Source organism: Rhipicephalus microplus, chromosome X, assembly GCF_043290135.1.
Source record: "Rhipicephalus microplus isolate Deutch F79 chromosome X, USDA_Rmic, whole genome shotgun sequence".
NCBI classification, from domain to species: domain Eukaryota; kingdom Metazoa; phylum Arthropoda; class Arachnida; order Ixodida; family Ixodidae; genus Rhipicephalus; species Rhipicephalus microplus.
Window position 1 is genome coordinate 470,561,245 of NC_134710.1, and position 21,220 is coordinate 470,582,464.

The 21,220-nt window shown below is 45.4% G+C and overlaps 1 protein-coding gene across 1 annotated transcript in view; it reads left to right on the top strand.

The window, feature by feature from the left end:
• Positions 1 to 21,220, top strand: part of DopEcR (G-protein coupled receptor DopEcR) — a 159,181-nt gene that overhangs the window by 71,633 nt on the left and 66,328 nt on the right. The window lies entirely within an intron of this gene.

The window sequence follows — 21,220 nt, forward strand, 5'->3', positions numbered from 1 at the left end:
GAACACTGTGACCGTCAAACTACCACAGGCGCGTTCATGCTCCACATACGTTACTAAGTCCAGTATTGCATCCATAGTGCATATCATTTTCCTAAAACGTGTTAGGTAGTTGGAGAATACACCAGTTCTGTTGCACCACCATTGAAGTCGCGCATCAATCATGTTTTCCATTAACTTACATATACAGCTTGTCAGACCGATTGGACGGAAGGATTCAAGGTTCAAGGGCGTCTTAGCTGGTTTTAAGATTGGAATGATGGGAGCAGACTGACTCGAATACAATTTCTTGCATTCATAGATTATTGTAAATATCTAAGAGAATAGTTGTGCCTGTGGGCCCAAGGTTCTTTAGCATATTGTACGTAATGTCGTCCGGTCTAGAGGCTGATTTTTGACATGATGCTATAGCACAATGCAGCTCCCTTAACGTAAATACAAGGTCTAGTTGAGGATGCTGGGCCCAAAAGCAAGCATTAATTATCTGGCTGGCTAACGCGACAGAATTATCAAATAAGGCACATTGTGATGCGGTGGGCCTACTGATAAGTTGACAAAATTCATCTGCTACCACAGCTTCCGGTTTGTCCAAGGCTACAGCAAGAGCACGAAATGGGAAGCTCTGTGATACAGGGGCACTAAATGCTCGAATTACAAACCAAATTCTCGGAACAGGTGTGTGGGGAGAGAGCGTGCCACAAAAATCACGCCAGCGTCGTTTACTTAAATTTTCTAGCCATCTGCGCATTACACTGTGGATTTTCTGTGCATTTTTGTATGCTTCTAAACTTCCGCTGCGTCGATATGCCCTTTCTGAACGTCGTCTGATGGCTCTTAGATGTTCATCCTCTCCATCGACTGCATCATAGTCTTTTAGAATCGGAACTCTCTTTGTACATTTATTCGCATTATCTTGCAGAAATTCAGTAAAGCTTTCAACTGTCGGGAATTCACTATTAATGTTTGTTAGGTGGTACCTAAAAGCTTTCCAGTTCGTCAGTTTGCTGTAGCGTCTGATGTCGTCATTTCGCAAATAGGGGTGATTTATTAGAATATGACAATGGTCACTCCCACGCGTTTCTACATCCGTTGTCCATACCATACCATTCACTAGATCTTGGGAACACATGGTTACATCGATGCAACTCGAGTAATTATGCCCTCGGAGAAAAGTTGGTGAGCCGTCATTTAAAATTGTCAAATTGCATTTCTCTGCGGCACACTCAACAATGTTCCCACGTGCATCACATCGATCATTACCCCACATTATGTTGTGCGCATTAAAGTCTCTACATATAAACGTATATGAATTAGAAATGTTGAAGATATTTGTTAGCTCTCCCACCGAAATTCGGCTTGAAAGTTGTAGGTAAAAATTGACCACTGTTACGCACTGCTCACCAAAGGATACTTTGCAAGCGACGAATTCCGGGAAGTCCAAATCACTTGGGTGAACTTAGCGAGAAGGAAGGTCCTTTCTGACGCACAAATGCACTCTGCTAGGACCACTTCGACGAGATGACTTATATATCACGTAGTTGGAGAGGCGGAAATCATCACTCATTCCTGCCTCTTGGATGCAAAGTATTGGAAAGTTATACTGCAAAAGGAGTTTACGGAAGTTAGCACAATTCCTTCGAAGACCATTGGCATTCCACTGGTATATGGAGACATCCTTGTAGCGCTTATTCATATGTTACTTGTCGCAGATTTGACCCGGATTGTTGACACAATAGTGCTTTCAGAGGCAGCAGGGCTTTTACTTCAGACAGGTTGTTTGCTTCCGGTAGAGCAGACAGGTTTGCCTTAAGTGCTGCGAAAAGCATTGGTAGAATTAATTGCATGACTGATGCAGAGGCATGGTCTCCATTGAATGGTTCATTTTCTGAGGCCTGTTGAGAACGACGTGACGTTTCGATGTTGTAGTTGGGGCGAACACCGGCACTGGTGGTTTTGCTACTTTCCGGCAGAAATCGCGTGAGCGTTCGCAGCTTTGACGCGTAAGTTGGGTTACTTGAAGGTACTTCTCGTGAGTGGTTTCTCGGTTGTGCTCTTGGAGGTTCTCTTGGCGGTTCTCTTGGCGTGTTTGTCGGCTGTTGTTGCGGTGGCCACTCAGGTGGATCACGTACAGGATGAACAATCTCAAGGTTTGGAGATGGCTCATTGGGGCGCGGTTTGCTTCCATGAAAGAGCTCATGCCGACGCATTTTTGCAGCAGCTTTACTTTGCGGGCAGCCTGAATATGAGGCAGCGTGATTACCTGCACAGTTTGCACACTTAGGCTGAAGAACTGACTTGCACTTCTTATGATGGTGTTCTTCTGAACAGATCTTACACCGGCGTGTGTTACGGCAACTTATCGCCATGTGTTCGAATCGCTGGCAGTTATACCACCGAAGTGCTGGACCAAGATATTCTTCCACTGGGTGACTGGTGAATCCTAAATAGATTCTTCCTGGAATCGGGCGGTCATCTCGAAAAGTCAGAATCACTAAGTGAAGTGGACGCGACGTTACTCCTCCATCTTTCTGGTGGTGGTAGTATTTTATTTGCCGTTGCACCGATATAACCCCTGCATCTCTAAAGTACTCTAGGAGTTGCTCATCTGAATACTGCAGAGGAACATGTTTTACTGTACATGGGTTCATCGTGTCGCATTTCTACGGCGTATAGCGCCAGTTGGTGGAAACAGACTTACCGAGCATGGCTACCCCACGCGCACACACGCATCCACCTCTCCCCTACTGACGCACACACACACACACACACACACACACACACACACACACACACACACACACACACACACACACACACACACACACACACACACACACACACACACACACACACATATATATATATATATATATATATATATATATATATATATATATATATATATGATTCAAAAAAGAAATTCTGTGGGTCCGGTGCAAATATAATTAGGAAATAAAGGAGCACACTTACGAAAATTTGATATTTGTTTACGTTACGGCCATGCCACGGCCTTCGTCAGGTGGTGGGAAGCATTTCCAACAAAGCCCATCATGGGCAGTACCAAGTAATGATGTTATGACACGTCCTTCCGAGGTAGTACGCGAGGTGTAAAGGCATTCCACACACACACACACACACACACACACACACACACACACACACACACACACACACACACACACACACACACACACACACACACACACACACACACACACACACACATATATATATTTATATATATATATATATATGTGTGTGTGTGTGTGTGTGTGTGTGACGGAAAAAAGAAATTCTGTGGGTCCGGTGCAAATATAATTAAGAAATAAATAAAATATAATCCTGACGAAGGCCGTGCCACGGCCGAAACGTTATATATATATATATGTAGGCAGGCATGGTGGTTGAGGGTTGAGTGGCCGTAGCGTTGCATATAGTCCAGTAGATCCTCCGTGAGCGGTCACAACGTGGTTTATTTCGACGTTTCGGCCTAAAGTCTGGCCTTCATCAGGATTAAATATATATATATATATATATATATATATATATATATATATATATATATATATATATATATATATATATATATATATATATATATAATTTATTTATATATATAAGGGCAAGAAGTGTATACTTCTCGGCTCGTTTTTCTGTGTTTTGGCGGAATAATAATGAAATCTAACATACAACGTTGCCAAGCAATGTATACGGAAGGCTATCAGACCGAATGGTAGTGTAAACGTGCAGAAAGTTATTCGAAGGTCGCAGGTTCGGTTCCTGCCCACAGTGAGTTATCTTTTTACCCACTTTTCTTTCTTCGGGTAGCATTAACATTCAGTCTGATAGTTTCCCCTATACTTTACTTGGCATGATTGGTATTTACATTAAATTTACATTATTATTGTGTGAAAACAACTCTCACAACGCATACAAGTACTTTCGTCCGTGCGCCGGGGGTGTCTTTTCAGTCCTTTGCTTTTTGCTCTATTTTTAGAACCACTGTGTGAGACAGTGATTCATCAGGCAAGGAATAATGTTTTCAGGTTGCAGTCATGTAAAGTGCGTGTTTTGGCATACGTCGACGATATTTCTTTTTTTATGTTGATAGAGAGAGTGTCACTGCATTATTAAGAATCACTGAAAGGTTTTGTGACACGAATGGAAGCTTAATGAACAAAGAAAAAAAGCGTTGGTTTATGACATGGTAATTGGGACCTCACGCCCAGTTTATTTGGAAATATTCAGCGGCTCTCGACGCCTAGTCGTAACCTAGGGGTACCATTGGACAGGTATCAAGACAGTGAAGCGTTTTGGCTTGAAAAGGCTGAGGAACTGCGCGCGACCGCCGAAGGATGGGGTGGTCGTCACTTATCAATTTTCTCTCGGTCAGCTGTATGTAACTTGTTTCTGGCTGCTAAAAATATGTACATTTTGCAAGTACTTAGTTGTAAGCGTAAAATCATTCACAAAGTTCACAGGATATTCGCCACGTTCATCTGGAGCTCTACGTGGGAGCAAACATCTAGAACGAACTTGTTTCGGCGAGTTAAGCAAGGAGGGCTGTCTGTGGGCCATCTGTTTCTTAACCAAGTGATATCACGTTTCCTGCTAATAAGAGATCAGAGAGACGCTTTTTATGTTATTTATTTCAAACAACGCTATTACACAACATGACTGACTTCTTTGTATCTTCAGACAGGGGAGAACGACACACCTTGTCACCGTTCTGGCGCGAAGTTGTGTTCTCATATCGTTTCTTAAGGGGAAGGTTTTCGATAGATTACCTAACTGAAGTGAAAAGAAAGCGCCTTATGAAAGACTTGATACAAAATGTTTTTCCTGTGTCCCTTTACCGTTCAAAGTATGAAAAATCATATGAACATGACGTACTAAACCGAGTAAAAAACATGTAGACACCACTCAATGTTCAAACTCTCTTTTTCAAACTTTATATGGGAACCTTGCCAGTGAAAACGTGGCTTGAAGAGAGAGGGATCTTTGTACCATGTAGAAGCAGCTGTCTCCTGTGTAAGAAACCTGAGACCATTGAACATGTATTCATTGATTGTAAGAATGCCATTTTCTTTTGGGACATTTACAGAGGAATTTAAAAAAAGATTTACTTCTTACTCTACACGGAATCCGTATTTTTTTTGCCTTGTGATAGTTCTTTGCAACATTTGGGCGTTATTTTCTTACTTACTCTTCATTCGGTTTGGCGTAGCATGCTATCGTTAAGGACACTGTGATGTAAAAGTTCTATCCGTTCATGAGTGTTTCGTGGAAGCTGCTATCAAAGTGTGAAATGTGTATAAAACTACCGACTGTGTTGAAGATGTAATATCTTTGTTTGATGCGTGAACACACATGAAACACGTGTGATGTGTGATTGTCAGATTAACTTCACGTGTAGTCAAGAAGGCAATGAAGAAAAACGATTCAGTGTGGCGTTGTGGGTAGCGTGTCGGACTCGCATCCGGCAGTTTGTCTAGTGGTTGATGGTTGGAGTCCCACTCAATCTTGTTTTTTTTTTCACACTTCATTTAGTCTTTTTTGTCGTAGTGCTTGTATTTAGTCATCTTAACGATCTGCACATGAGGAAATCCGTCAAAAACAATTTAAAAATTAATTTCGGCTCAAGTTCTGCTATTTTTTTGTGAGCTGTACGTTATTCACTTCGGTGGGGTCGTGCTTTCCTGCTTCGGGCAGTGTTATATTACTCTTTGAGGGTGAGTGCTTTGACCCGTTATGGAGGAATTAGTGAACTCAGCCTCAACAAGAGGTGAAAGTAATTTACTCTGGAAAATAGAGTGAAATATGGGACAAGAAAGTACTCTCCCGAAGAGGGTGCCCAGAACTCTCTTAGATTTTAGAGTGTAGAAGCTCCTTAAACTTGACAGAGTTGGCTAGCGTTGACGTTCTTTGGTGTGTTTTACGCCACACCGATACGTGATATGTTTATTCTTCTTCGCATTTATTTCCTACGCATTCGGTTGTTTGTGTTGGTTACCACTGATAACTGTGCGTATAAATCAACATGACAGAACCCATGCACCCACTTCGACCACCCACTTCGATCCGGACTTGCTCTTGCTATACGCCCACTGTGCTGACAGCAGTAAAGAAATGGTGAAATCAGCCATCGATTTGTTTCATCTCACTCTGAGACTAAAACACCAGGTACGTTTTGTCGATATTAGCGAGATATGCTACTTGCTTAGCCACACCAGCTAAGCCTAAAGCGCCGATCGGCATGTGTTGAGACTGCGTCGTCAAACTAGGAACGCTGCATCTCCAAATATCGGGCATGCAACCTCGCACAGCCACGGCCATGGCACAGCATTTCGTGCGCGTCGGATTCTCTTTCGGTGGAAACAAAACAGAGAGGAAAAGCGCGTTGTAGCGGGAAACGCTAACGAACGCGTCGACAAAGACACAGTCATCAGAGCCACGAACAGCGTCGGAGACAAACAGCCACAAAGTGAAATTGACCGCCGGCATGACATTCTTACAGAACTACAAATTCACGCTTCTTCAAGTTCCCGATGTAGTTGCTTGTTAAACAGCTTTACTGCATTTTAAGTTGATAAACTAGCTATAATAACTACAATTCGGTGAGCAGACGGCATGGCGCGAACAGGAGGAGGGGCTAAGCGCCTTGGCTATTGGCTGAAAGGCATGTAGCCTCCACAGTGATGAAGGGAACATTTGAAGCAGAGTATAGGATGACAAACCGATTACTTTAATTTGATTCGGCACACTCTAAACTCGTGAAGAGAAGCATTGTGGCTTTCTGTTTAGCCAATGCTTCGAGAAAGTCATTATCTTACAGCTTGGGAGAAAGCTTTCAGTCTCAATTTCGTTGCCTCACTGAAGTGAATATGCCTCAGGTTTGCAAGTTAGGGCAGCGGAAAACAGTTAAAAGAGCAATATGTACTTGTCGAGTGCAAACAAGAGACGGAAGCGCAAAGTTGAGAGAATGGCAAATAAAAAGCAGCTGTTACATAATTTCATGTAATTTCGCGCTAAAACACGCATTTACACAAAGCTTTCTGGTGAATGGAGGCCACGGCAAGATTTAGGACAAAAACGCTTGCAAAAGACCAGAAGGAAAAGGGATTATCTCTACGCCGATGTATGCCCTTGCGGCCTCTACCGACCTCCTCAAGAACGTCGTGTTTACCGTACCATCCCAAGGAAGTTATTGTGTCTTACGATGTATACTTGGTTTAATGCTGTGGCCACCAGTAAAAAAAAGGAGCTACGCGCTTTACACGTGCCAGAAGACAATGAAAGAATACACCATAAGCTATAAAAATGGACAGATTCCATGTACAGTGGGAATCGATCGTATGCGAAGCACGAATTAGAGAGGTTGATATATCACTTTAAAATCAGCACAACGTTATGAGTCAGACGTAAATTATGCCGTACATTACTTCCATGTCATGCTTATCATGTTTGGACGTTTCACTTGCCTTCGCCGTCTATTCACGGCACGTGATATCCACTTTCGTATATGTGAAGCTAGCGAAATGGCAGCGAGCGCTTCATGATTGTTGCATGTGGTCATCTTGTCACATGACACGCATCTGATGATTATCATGTTTGCACCAGTCACATACCTTCTTCATCCAGTCATGTCCCGTGATACCAAATTTAATATATGTGGAGCTAGTGAAAAGGCCGCGCGTGCGCTGTGAGTGTAGCATGTAGTCATGTTTAATATGACACGCATGCCATGGTTATCACGTTTATACATGTCATTTACCTTCGTCGGCTATTCCCGTCACGTAATACCAAATATGCTATATGCGAAGCTAGCGAAACGGCCGTGAGCACATCATCAGCGTTGCATGTAGTCATGTTGTTACATAACGCGCATCTCATGGTTAACGTGCTTGCAGCATCCACACACCTTCGTGATTCATTCACGTCCCGTAATACCAAATTTTGTATATGTAAAGTTAGCGAAACAGCCGCGAGCGCATTATGAGTGTGGTAAGCAGTCACGTTGTTAAATGACGCGCATGTCATGATTATCATGTTTGGATGTATTATTTATCTTCGTCAATGTCAATGAAGTACTGATGCTGTTGTGGTCACGCTGTGAAAGTGAAGCGTATCGTGATTTCTGGGATAACCCACCTCATCGAATTCTTACTGCTCACCAAAGTCATTTCTCTCGAAGCTCTCCACCTCAACACAAATCGCAGAAGGCGATCAAGTTCCGTGACATGCTGAACTTGACCTTTGTCGATGGAGGAGCCTGCAGGTTCTGTTGCGCAAGATCTGTGGTAGGCAATGACGATGTCATGTGGCAAAGTCTTTAGCAGAAGTTCACATAGCAATGATGAGAAAGACGACCTGCTAGCGCCAAGAGCCTCCAAACCACGGGTGTTGATAAGCACTTGGTCGTACAGCTTGCGAATTTTTGCCGCTTCATTGGACGAACACACTGGAGTAAGCCTTCGATGCCTTGAGAAATATTCCTGCTCCAATCGCTTCTTGTCGCTGAAACGTCTCTTCAGCACGGCTAAGACGTTTTTGTACCATGCTTTGGTAGTAGGTAGTCCTGCAATAGCTGCCGTGATACCAAATTTGGCATATGTGAGGCTAGCAAAACGGCTGTGAGCGCACCATGAACGTGGCATGTAGTCATGTTGGTACATTACAGGCATCTCATGATTGTCATGTTTGCACCAGTCACATATCTTCGTCATCCCTTCAAGTCACGTAATACCAAATTTGGTATGCGTGAAGCTAGCGAAACGACCCCGAGCGCACCATGTGTGTGGCGTGTAGTCATGACTTACATAACATGCATGTCATGATTAGTACGATAAGGTAGGTCACTTGTGTTTAACGTGGTTGCTTGGGCGAGTTGGTACGACATGATTCACATAAAAAACAGCGCCAATAACGAGGGACAAGAGAAAGAAGGAGACAGACAGTGGCACTGACTTACAACAAGATTTATTTGCTAGAGCCGCACAATATATACTTGGGCAGTATCTGACAAAAAAAGAGAAAAATACAAAACAAAAAAAACCGAATCAACCTAACAACCACGTAATCATCGCCACAACGCACCATGAACAACACGTGTGCTAACGTTCAGAAGAAAATCTATTTCTTTTTGTAATAGCGCTGTTTTTTATGTGAATCACTTGTGTTTGCCATGCAGTCATGTCATAACATACCGGTTTTGCAACAATGTCATGCAAACAAAACCACTGCAAGAGCATCAAGACAATGAAATGTAAATCATGACATTCATGACACATGTCATGATTGTGATGTTATGACTAGTAACTCATGCGCGTCATTCTGTCATGTTATGCCATACCGAATTTGGTATCGACACCATTATCGAAACGTCCAGGAGAGTTAAAAGTCGTAGGTGGCTAGATAGATAGATAGATAGATAGATAGATAGATAGATAGATAGATAGATAGATAGATAGATAGATAGATAGATAGATACGCTTAAATTCGCTGAAGTTCGCTGAGAAGTGCTTCGCATTTAAAACTGGACAAATGCACATTCATCGAACGACAACGAACGACAACGAAGAGAAAGGAGAAGAATATCGTAAGCTAATAGCCCGACAAAAAGACACCTCTCTCACTCCGTGTATCAGGTAAAACAACGTTTTTTAAATGATTTAGACGAATCAGACCCCCCCCCCCCCCCGCAAGACTGATGCACTGAAGAACGCCATATTATGCCACCAAAGTTAAGAACGTGGGCCGGCGGTCTGTTGTTGATGTTGGTTTTGTGCACCTAACAGATTGTTTCTCGGTGCAAACTAACTACCACTGTTTTCAACAAAAGAGCCGGATGTATAACTAAGAGCAGACCGCACTTCACAGAATGTACCCAATGAGTCATGCACGACCTACCTATTTTTTGTGGGAAAGTATATTTAAGTAAAGCTGGGCGATGCCGTGTGATTGTCGCGACTGTGGGAGCAAAGCTATTTCCAATAGATGCAAGATTTATTCTCAATTAAAACAAAATCCTACAACAAAAATTACAGGCCGCTGTCGTATCCCGCACGGGTATCCTATGTGCTAGCTGCCCATCTGTATAGCTCAGTGTGAAAAACAGCTTACCTTTTTAAATAAAAATTTCAGGGGTGATAGATTAGGGTAATCTCTTGCTGGTGTGATCTTGTTTTGTTAGGTCTACAATATAGGTAGATGTGCTCATGCAAAAGAAAAAAAAAAACACCTTGTTGAAAGGAAGCCATGTGTTTGTCTAACTTGTGCCTATCTTTGTCCGCATCGGTATCTGCGTTGTTGCCTTCACTATGCAAATGTGTGGTATCAATGAGTGGTAACTGATATAAATGGTTCTCTAATACCAGGTCACTAATCTTCAATGAGTGCCATGTTGAAGTAACATCTGTACTAACGTAGATGCTAGAGCTCAGCATTATCCGTTTGCTCACCAGGAGCAGTGACAGCAAGTGTAAGCGTGTGATATCGTCATTTACGAAATTATAGTTATCGAAATAGGTCGAATGCTACTGCACCAGCGTGTGATTTAGTGGAAGGCTCCTTGCCAGTGTTCAGAAATGTGGGAGTGAAACCACTGGACCTGCTTATCGGGGTAAGATTACCAACCCTAGTAAACATGTCCAATGCCTGAGCTCTGCTATGAAGAGTAGAACGCGACCGCGCAGTCAGACCATGTTCGTATCGCCTTCTCAGCCGCTAGCCCAGCTGCACTTCTCGGTCGACACTTGAACCGTCTGGCAAAAAATGCCTACGTAGGGATGCCCTCCTCATCATGTATCCACGCGTGTGGCGTGACGAAACACGACGAAACGAGTGCGCCTTTGCGTCTTTTGCGCCATCTCGTGGAGTTGTAGTCAAGCTTCTGGCATGCACCTTCTAAATGTGCATACCAGCAGTTGTAAAAGGTGCATATGAAATGCTCGCCCTTGGTACGCTAGGCTTGGTACCCGGGCTGGCCGAACGGGTAAACGCATCGTGCAACGGAGCCAGGTTTGAGTCCCTGGTCCAACTGTAATAATTTTTTTATTATTTCCTTACTTGAATTCACCTCGAATTCTCACTCCCAACCTAAGCTGCCTTTTCACTCCAACCAAAGGCGCCACTGCCGACGACAACCAAATATGTTCAAAGCGAGGTCTGTAGGGGACGCTAATGAGCAAAATAATTTTTCGCGTGTTAGTAAAGTACAGTTTCACCTTTTAGAAAACAGCCCTCTTACCACGACGGAACGCTTAGTAGGCGAGCAAAATCATGAAAAGAAAATGCTGGTGGTGGAGAATGCTGGTGAGATTCCCGCGCCAAACATCTTGACGTCATAGATTTCTATTGAGTCTACTGGCTCCTACGTAGCTTCTAATCGCTAAATATGAAATAAGAACATTGGGATCTGTAGCTGCCATAGTATTAGCATATGAAGTTTCAAAAAATTTTATTGTGCCAATACCATGAAAGTACGGAAAATATATTTTGAAATTTCTTACGCCAGGTGCGGAGATTTCGGCGCACTAATTTAAGAATGAAACTTTCACCATGATTAGCTCCACTGATAATGTAGTTATCATAGGGAAACGTTCCAGTTACGAGAGTGCAGTTGGTCTATCTAGACCAAGTTATTGTTCTTTAGTGTTCCTTTAACGCTTGCACGTGAAACTAGGGATCCAGCACCCGAGAGGGCGGCCCCGCCGTGGTGGTCTAGTGGCTAAGGTACTCGGCTGCTAACCCGCAGGTCGTGGCATTGAATCGCGGCTGCGGCGGCTGCATTCTCGATGGAGGCGAAAATGCTGTAGGCCTGTGTGCTCAGATTTGGGTGCATGTTAAAGAACCCCAGGGGGTCCAAACTTCCGGAGCCCTCCACTACGGTGTCTCTCATAATCATATGGTGGTTCTGGCATGCTAAACCCCACAAATCATTCAATCAACCTAGGAGTGCGAAAAAAATGTGGCTCTTAAAGGTGCGCTGGTCACATGCATATTTTTCAGGGGGCGGTTTTCGAATAATTCTCTCTCCGCCATGATTTTTTGGCAATCAGCTTTTCCTAAGAATGTTTCAGAGCTAAACGCTCAGATTCACAACCTGTTTCTTGCTAGCTATTATGTAGTCGGTCTGATTTTCCTCATCTCTATTCCTAACAATCACTCACATGTGTAAGGCGCTTTTGGCCTAGGTACATTGCTACAGTCCCTCCACAAGTTTTGTTATAGCTCCGTTATACGGTCAGTGATTTTCGGCGCAAACCACCCCTGCATTTTTCGAGAAGCTTCAGGGCTGCAGTAGATCACTTTGTAAAAATTTCGCACACTTCGCCAACATTGCAGATTATTCTGCAACGTACGTCATCACTAAAGATAACGCTAGAATATTCGATGACACCTGTAAAAATGCTGATGCGCCTCACCACTTGCCAGTTGATCCATAGCCGATGCTTTGTTCGTCGCTATCAGTGACAGTGGGCATCGCTGTAATCTCACTTTCAGTGTACGGGCCACAAGTTCGACCGAATAAACAGTTTCACTTTGTAATTACAGTCTGCTTCCTACGTAGTCATCTTGACCCCGTGAAAACTGGTGGAGGTGTTGCTTCGGTCATGTACTGGACGCCCCCGTCAAGCCGTGAACCCAGCCCACGTCGCAGAGAAGACATCGACGCAGCCACGGGCAGCGAACAAGCAGCAGGCAGCAAGGTCTACCACCGCAGTACGGCACTCTACACGACAAGGCTCGGAAGAACTACGCCATGACCTCGACGGCGCAACAATGACAACTGCTGCGCCACAGCCCACGATCGTCTTGCAGTAGCCAAGGGAGCCACCAACTTTCCGAGGGTTGTCGTTTGAAGATCCGGACCTGACTAAAGACCTACGACTGCGTGGCTGCCCTAAACTACTGGGACACAGAAGAGAAGCTCCGTCGCGTCTACTTCTTTCTACCTGGAAGACGCCGCAAGAATCTGGCACGAAAACTGGGAGCCTGTGCTTCAAACCTGGGATCTCTTCTGCGGCGCATTCTTGTAAACGTTTACGAGCGTCGCCCACGAATAGAGGGCCGCAGGTTTGCTGAAAACCCTGGTGCAGTTATGAAATGAAAATTTCACCATTTTCACGGAAGAACTGACTTGCCTGTTACATCACACTGACGCGGACATGCCTGAGGAGAAGAAGGTTTGTTTCCTCTTTCGAGTGGTCAAACAGGAGCTACACCCAGGATTGACGAGAAACCAACTGAAGACCGTTCACGAATTCCTCTCGAAAGTGACTACAATTGAGATGACGCTGCAGATGTGCACTCGTCAGTTCAATCGTCGCTCGATACCAGAGTACGCAGACGTTCAATTAATCTGCTCCGATAATCTGCGCGAGACCGTCCGAGAGATCGTGTGGGAGAAGCTGTGCAAGCTATTACCTTCGGCGCAGCCTTAAGTCGTTTCGGTCGGCGAAATTGTCTGCGAGGAAGTTCGGCAATCGCTTGGGATCCAAGAAGCACCGCAACCTGAGTTACGCCACTGCAGTGCGTCGCAACGCTCTTCCACACCGGCGTCAAAGCAATGCCCCACCGCAATTACGCCGACAGCCACCACCGCCTCTATACCGTCCACGCAGCGGCCAGCGCAACGTTTTGAGAAAAACCGACGTGTGGGGCGCCCCCGACCACCACCGACCTCTCTGATACCACGGCGGAGAAGCTGGCCACACCTACCGCCACTGCCAATACCGCCAAATGGGACCGCGTGGTTTCGCTATCGATGCGCCTCGTCCACAGCGGGTTGAAAGACCGCGTGACATCGGCGACTACCTTCAATCAACACAGTGGACGCCTTGAGCGTCATTCCGTTCAGCTTCACCCAGTCGCTACATGTCGCCTCACTGGCAGCCGTACGCTGGCCCGACCCAGGGCCGGTCTCCTAGTCCGTATTCGGAAAACTGAGGGCACGCAACCGATGGAGGTGCGGTTGCTGTACGACGAACAACCAAAGATCCTCCTCCGCTACTGATGACGATGCCGCGACGCAACTTTTAGAATCCACCATAATCTCAACGTAGTTCTGACGTCGAAACTTCGCGGTCAGAAGAAGAGCTGACGGCGCAACGCCGAAGCAGTCGCACAAGCCGTCGTAGCCGTGATCCGACGCCGCGACCCAACCGCAATGCCAGGCGACGAACTATAGCGTCCTCGCCATTATCATCGGCGGCCACAGCGTCACAGCTTTCGTCGACACCGGAGCCGACAATTGCGTCATCAGTGGGACTTTCGCCGCAAAGTTTAAGAAAGTTAGGATCGCTTCGGGGGGCCCTAAAATCCGTACAGCCGGAGGTCACGTACTGACACCGGCAGGAAGTAACACCGGCAGAAACTTAGAGTAACAATTAACAACCGCAGTTATTTCGCAAGCTTCGTCGTACTGCAGCATTGCTCGAGATATGTCATTCTTCGTATGAACTTCTTGAGTCTCCATGATGTGGTCATCGACCTGAGAACAGAGTCGATAACACTATACACAGAAAAAGCACTATCGTCGCGCACGCCATCAGGAAGCCACGCCCTGAATGTACTGAAAGGACGTCACGGCGTACGTCCACGCTCAAACGTCATCATTTCGGCACTCCGAAACCAGAACACTTCGAAGGCGTCATTGAAGGCAATTAGCACCTGTTGGCCAACCGTGATATTCGCGTTACAAGAGGAATCACTGAGCTGTGGGAAGGAAAAGTAACAATTATGCTTACGAATTTCAGCTACAAATACAAACACGTGAAAAGGTACAACGGTTGCCTTCATCAACGAAATTATGGAAGCGGCCAATGTTTTCGCCCTCGCTGATTCTGCAGAACCTACTCCGAGGAACGCAGCTCCAAACCCAGCTTTTGACGTCAGTACGAGCTTTCCGAAGCATAAGCAAGAAGAGCTCAAGGCTCTTCTCCTGCAATACAATGACTGCTTTTTGTCATCGTCGAAAATTCAGCAAATCCCAATCGCTAAACATCGCATCATAACAGAAGAAAGCGCGAGACCACTACGGCAAAGCCCCCACAGAGTTACGATGAGAGAATGTGAGGCCGTAAAGAGTAACGTCGACTAAATGCTACGCCATGACATAATACAACCGTCTAAGAGTCCGTGGGCGTCAACAGCGGTGTTAGTGAAAAAGGAGGACGGAACCCTACGTTTTTGTATCGATTATCGCCGCCTCATCAAAATCACAAAAAGGATGTTTATCCTCTCCCACGGACAGACGACGCCTTGGATCGACTCCTCAACACGAAGTACTTGTCGTCGATGGATCTCAAGACTGGCTTCTGGCAAATCGGTGTCGACGAAAGAAACTGAGAAAATACGGTGTTTTTAGCACTAGACGGCCTCTTCGAGTTCAAGGTCATGCCCTTCAGGCATTGCTCGGCACCTGCAACTTTTTTCAACGCGTTATGGATACAGTGCTAGCAGGATGAAAGTGGCAGACTTGTCTCGCGTACTTGGACGACGTCTTCGTGTTTTCATCGAACTTCGATGCGTATCTTCGGCGCCTTGAAGCTGTACTTCAAGCCATCAAGATCTCTCGGCTCACCCTGAAGCCAGAAAAGTGGCGCTTTACGTACGAGAAACTCTTGTTCTTGGGCCATGCGATAAGAAAGTCCGGAGTAGGAACTGATCCGCAGAAGACAGCCACCATCGCTACATATCCGCCGCCTGCCTAGAAGAAGGCCGTGCGTCGATTTCTCGGCCTTTGGACCTATTACAGGCTGTTCGTCAAAAAAATTTGCCCGCGCGCATCACCGAGCCATTCTCTGATCTTACGAGGACGGATGTCGGTTGAAGGGGGAAAGGCTGCTGGGGGGAGCATTCCAAGAACTAAAACGATGCCTGCAAACGCATCCGTTACTCGCGCATTTTGATAAAAGCGCCGGAACAGAAGTGCACGCTGACGTAAGCAGCGTAGGACTCAATGCCGTCCTTGTGCAGAAGACTAATGGAGTAAAAAGGGTTATTAGTAACGCTGGGCGGTCACTATACACAGACAGAAAGCAATTATTCCGCAACAGACAAAGTTCCTCGCCGTAATCGGGGCGACATCCAAGTTTCATTCTTACCTCTACTGCAGGCCCTTCAAAGTTGTGAGCGACGATCACGCCTTGTGTTGGCCAGCTAACTTGAAGGACCATTCAGGTTGCCTTGCGCGATAGAGCCAGAGACTTCAAGAATACGACATAACCGTTATTTAAAAGTCTGGCAGAAAACACTCCAACGCTGACTGCCTGTCTGGAGCCCCAGTCGACCCACGACCACCCGGCAACCTGAACGACGACTGCTTTTTGGGAACGATAATTGCCGACTACTTCAATGAACGACACCGGGCCGACCCGGAACTTGTGGGCCTAATAGACTACCTCGAAGGTATTCGAATTGGCACTTATGTCGTTTTTACCGCGAAATGGCCTTCTCCTAATGAAGAACTGGCTGCTTTGAGCCAAGTGCGTTTTTATGATGCGTTTAGCTCAGCGACCAGAACTTCTCCAGACCCTGCACGATGATCCAATGGCAACAGTCTTTACTATTTCCCACATTTCGCGATGCTACAAGAAAGGTTCTACTGGCCATGCCTTACTAAAATTATCATTCGTTACGTGAGGACATGCCGAGACTCAGTGATGCAACAAATGGAGACACATCTCAAAGGACCAGCAGGCTTCCTCAAGCCAATCGACCCTACCCGGCGACCATTCCTGCATATCAGGATCAACCTCTCAGGGTCGTTTCCTACGTCGACTTGCGGAAATAAGTGGATCATCGTAGCTACGGACTACCTCACCCGGTCCACCGAAAGAAGAGCCCTGTCCAAAGGCAGTGCATGCCACTGAGGTAGCGAAGTTCTTCGTTGAGAACATCGTCCTTCGACATGGCGCCCCAGAGGTCTTCATCACTGACGGAGGTACGGCGTTTACTGCTGACCTGACTGCGGTCAATCCTGAGATGCAGACAGACAAGTCAGCGCCGTAGAATCGTGTACCACCCTGAACCAATGGTCTGACCGAGCTTTTAAATAAGGCCATCGCCGACATGCTGGCCATGTATGTCGACGTTGAACACAAGACGTGAGATGCCATCCTTCCGTACGTGACCTTCGCGTACAACACCACTGTACAAGAAACGACGCAGATGACTCCGTACAGACTAGTTCACAGAAGGACATCGGCAACGACACTCGACGCCATGTTATCCAACGTCACCGATAAAGAAAACCTCGTTGTGGATGTCCTTCAGTGCGCCGAAGAAGCTCTACAACTCGCCCGCCTCCACATCAAAGAACAACAAATGACCGATCGCCGCCGTTACAATCTTCGAGGATGTTTCGTTGAATACCAGCCTGGTGACTGTGTCTGGGTGTGGACACCGATATGCCGTCGTGGACTCAGCGAAAAACTTCTGCGACGCTACTTGGGAAAGTACATGGTATACTACAGATCGACGTCTCGGTACACTGTACTACGAGGTTGTTCCAGACAGCATTATACGAGCTCTTAACGGCACCGTGCATGACCTGAAGTCATCCGTGTCATGCGCCTCAAGCCACTTCATGCGCGAACTTCAGGACTGTATTTTGTTGTTGGTACTGTGCTTTATTGCTTGTGCTTGTTGTTTAATTTTTTTTGCCTTATTATTGTACTTTCGTCTTTAGTTAAAGCATCAGGAAGACGCTTTCTTTCATAGGGGGAAATGCCACATTCTCTCCTCAAGTTTTGCTATCGCCCAGTTTTACTGACGGTGATCTTAGGCGAAAACTGCACCTGCAGTGTTCGAGGAGCTTCAGGACTGCAGTAGATCACTTTGTTGAGATGACGCCCACTGCACGAACATTGCAGATTATTCTACTACCTACGTCGCCGCTAACGGTAACGCTAGAGTATTCAATGGCACGTGTATAAATGTCGAGGTGCCTCACCGCTTGTCAGTTGTTCGACGGCCGACGCGCGGTTCAATTCTATCAGTGCCAGTGGGTATCGCTGTAACCTGACCTTCAGTTCACGGGCCACAAGTTCAGCCAAATAGGCAGTTTTACCTTGTAATTACGATCTGCTTCATTCGTCTACGTCACGACCCCGTGACAATAATTTGACAGATAATGAAATTCTGGTCGGCGTCAACAGGGGTCTACTCGCCTGAGAGTTCTAATTGCATTCTCACTTCTTTATTTAAACATTTATGCAACATAGAGAATGACGTGAATAACAAAACTTTAAGCACGTAGCTTGTGCATCATTCCTTACCGGACATACAATTGTTCTGGCTGCAATGCTCGATATTTTTCTGCCCAACCTCACTGATTTACTCTGCGAACAGTGTGCTTTCCACTCGTACCCTGTGATTATTGTGTAGTAATGCAGTTCACCATACATGCTCTCGGAAGTCTTCGTAAATGTGCTCAAGCCTGGAGTCTGGCCTATTTGAGACAAATGCTTTAGTCCTTTCCCTCCCGCTGACGCTTAGTCGCCACGAATTTTTGTACCAAAATTACCGACGACGACTACAGACGTCAGACTCTGCCCAAGCGGCGCTGCGAAAAACACCGTCACCAGCGCCCTCATCGCCACCCTGGTCATGACTCAGTAGGGAAGAGAGAGTCGTTCGCAAGCGAAGGTGCAAAGACCCTCCTCTTTCGTTGGTCTTGAGGCACGGTTTCCTGAAAATCAAGGACTTGGCAAGCTTTTCCGTCAATCCAATCTCGCTCCCAAAAAGTAGGAAGCTTATCAACATGAACTGTGGGCACAACGCAAAATATTTTTGAGGTTTGATTGATTGATTGATTTGTGGGGTTTAACGTCCCAAAACCACTATATGATTATGAGAGACGCCGTAGTGGAGGGCTCCGGAAATTTAGACCACCTGGGGTTCTTTAACGTCCACCCAAATCTGAGCACACGGGCCTACAACATTTCCGCCTCCATCAGAAATGCAGCCGCCGCAGCCGGGATTCGAACCCGCGCCCTGCGGGTCAGCAGCCGAGTACCTTAGCCACTAGACCACCGCGGCGGGGCTATTTTTGAGGTATACTGCAACTTGCATTTAACTGCAAGTGAGTATCGCATGGCATCGAGTTCGAGGCAGACACTCCGACGTTTGTCTTGTAAAGTCTACATGGGTTAAACTTGGGCATGCACATGTTGATAAAGTTATAAAGTTAAGCGCTTTCTTCGTCTACTATGCAGCACCAACCAACCAGCCCAATCAAGCACCTTGTTAAAGTCCAAATTTGGTATATGTCAAGCTAGTGAAATGGCCGCGAGCATGCTATGAGCGTAGCATGCAGCCATAGTGTACGTGACACGCATGTCATGGTTATTCTGTTTGGATGTGTCATTTACCTTCGCCGTCTATTCACGTCACGTGATACCAAGTTTGGTAGATTTTGGGCTGGTGAAACGGCCACGACCACGCAATGAGCGTAGCCTGTTGTCATGTTCTACATGACACCCACATCATGATTATCATGTTTGGACGTGTCACTCACTTTCGTCGTTCATTCACGTCTTGTAACACCGAATTTGGTATATGTGGAGCTAGCGAAACGGCAGTGAGTGGATCATGAGTGTGGTATGTTGTCATGTTCTTACATGAAACGCATAATATGACTATCATGTTTGCATCATTCATATACCTTCATCATTCATTCATGTGACGTAACACCAAATTTCGTATATGTGAAGCTAGCGAAACGGCCACGATTGTACTATAACCGTATCATGCTGCCATGTTTTACATGACACGTATGTTATAATTATCATGTTTGGACGTGTCATTTACCTTCGTCGTTCGTTCGCGTCCCGTAATAGCAAACTTGCTATATATGAAGTTAGCGAAACGGCAGTGAGCGCATCATGAGCGTGGTATGTTGTCATGTTCTTACATGACATGCATATCATGTTTATTATGTTTCAACCAGCCATATGCCTTCGTCACTCATTCACGTGACATAACATGCAATTTCGTATATGTGGGGGTAGTGAAACGGCCGCGAGCACACTATGACCATAGCATGTAGTCATATTTTACATAGCACGATATCATAATTATCATGTTTGGACGTGTCATTTACCTTCGTCGTTCATTCACGTCCCATAATACCAAATTTGCTATATGTGAAGCTAGCGAAATGACCATTAGCGCATCATGAGCATGGCATGTAGTCATGTTCTTACATGACAATCATGTCATGATTTCGACCTGAGAGTCTGTCACTTGTGTTCGCCATGCAGTCATGTCGTACCATACCAGTTTTGCGATATGTTATGTGAACGAAACCATCGCAGGAGCAGCTAGACCCTGACATGTAAATTATGACACAAATGACATACATTTCATGATTTTCATGTTATGACAAGTCACTTATGCTCGTAGTATAGTAATGTTATGCCCTACCAAGTTTGGTATTGACAACATTATCTAAACATCCAGGAGAGCTAAATATCATAGGTGGCTGGATATATATATATATATATATATATATATATATATATATATATATATATATATATATATATAGACAGACAGACAGATAGATAGATAGATAGATATGGTCAAAATCACCGAAAATAGCAAAGAAATGCTTCGCATTTAAAACACCGTTGACTGAGGTCGTTCTTCGTAGAGCGCAGAGCTGTTGCGTCTGCTCTTGTTTTCACCGTCGATCTGGCGAGTGAAAAAAGCAAGCACTTTGTGATGGTTCGGTGACGCGTCCGACTAGCGGTGAGATATTCGTGGGTATTTTTCTGAATGATCAATGCCGAAGCACAGTTAATAATTAGCTCAATCGTTGTTTCGCACGCTCTAGTTGCACATGGTTGCGCAGTAAGCTGTGCAAGGGAGTAGGGCTTCGCACTACCCGAAGCTGCGACGACAGTTGGCGCTACATGTCTGTGAAATTTCAGTGTATGTGTATTGTCACCAACAAAAGTTGGTCACACACTGAACCAAAAACGGCAATACCTTGTCTACTTGTATTCTTTGATGCTAGAGGGCGAGACTCGTCAAAGTCGGGTAATTTGTGTCTCTGGTTTCGGTTTAATGCCTTTTCTTATTGTATAGCCACGTGATGAAGCTCTCTCTGAAATACATTTCACGCTGTTTGTGAAACATAGGAATCCGAACAAATTGAGGGTGGGGCACTGTTTTATTTATTGGAGAAATCTACACAAATCTAAAGAAAAAA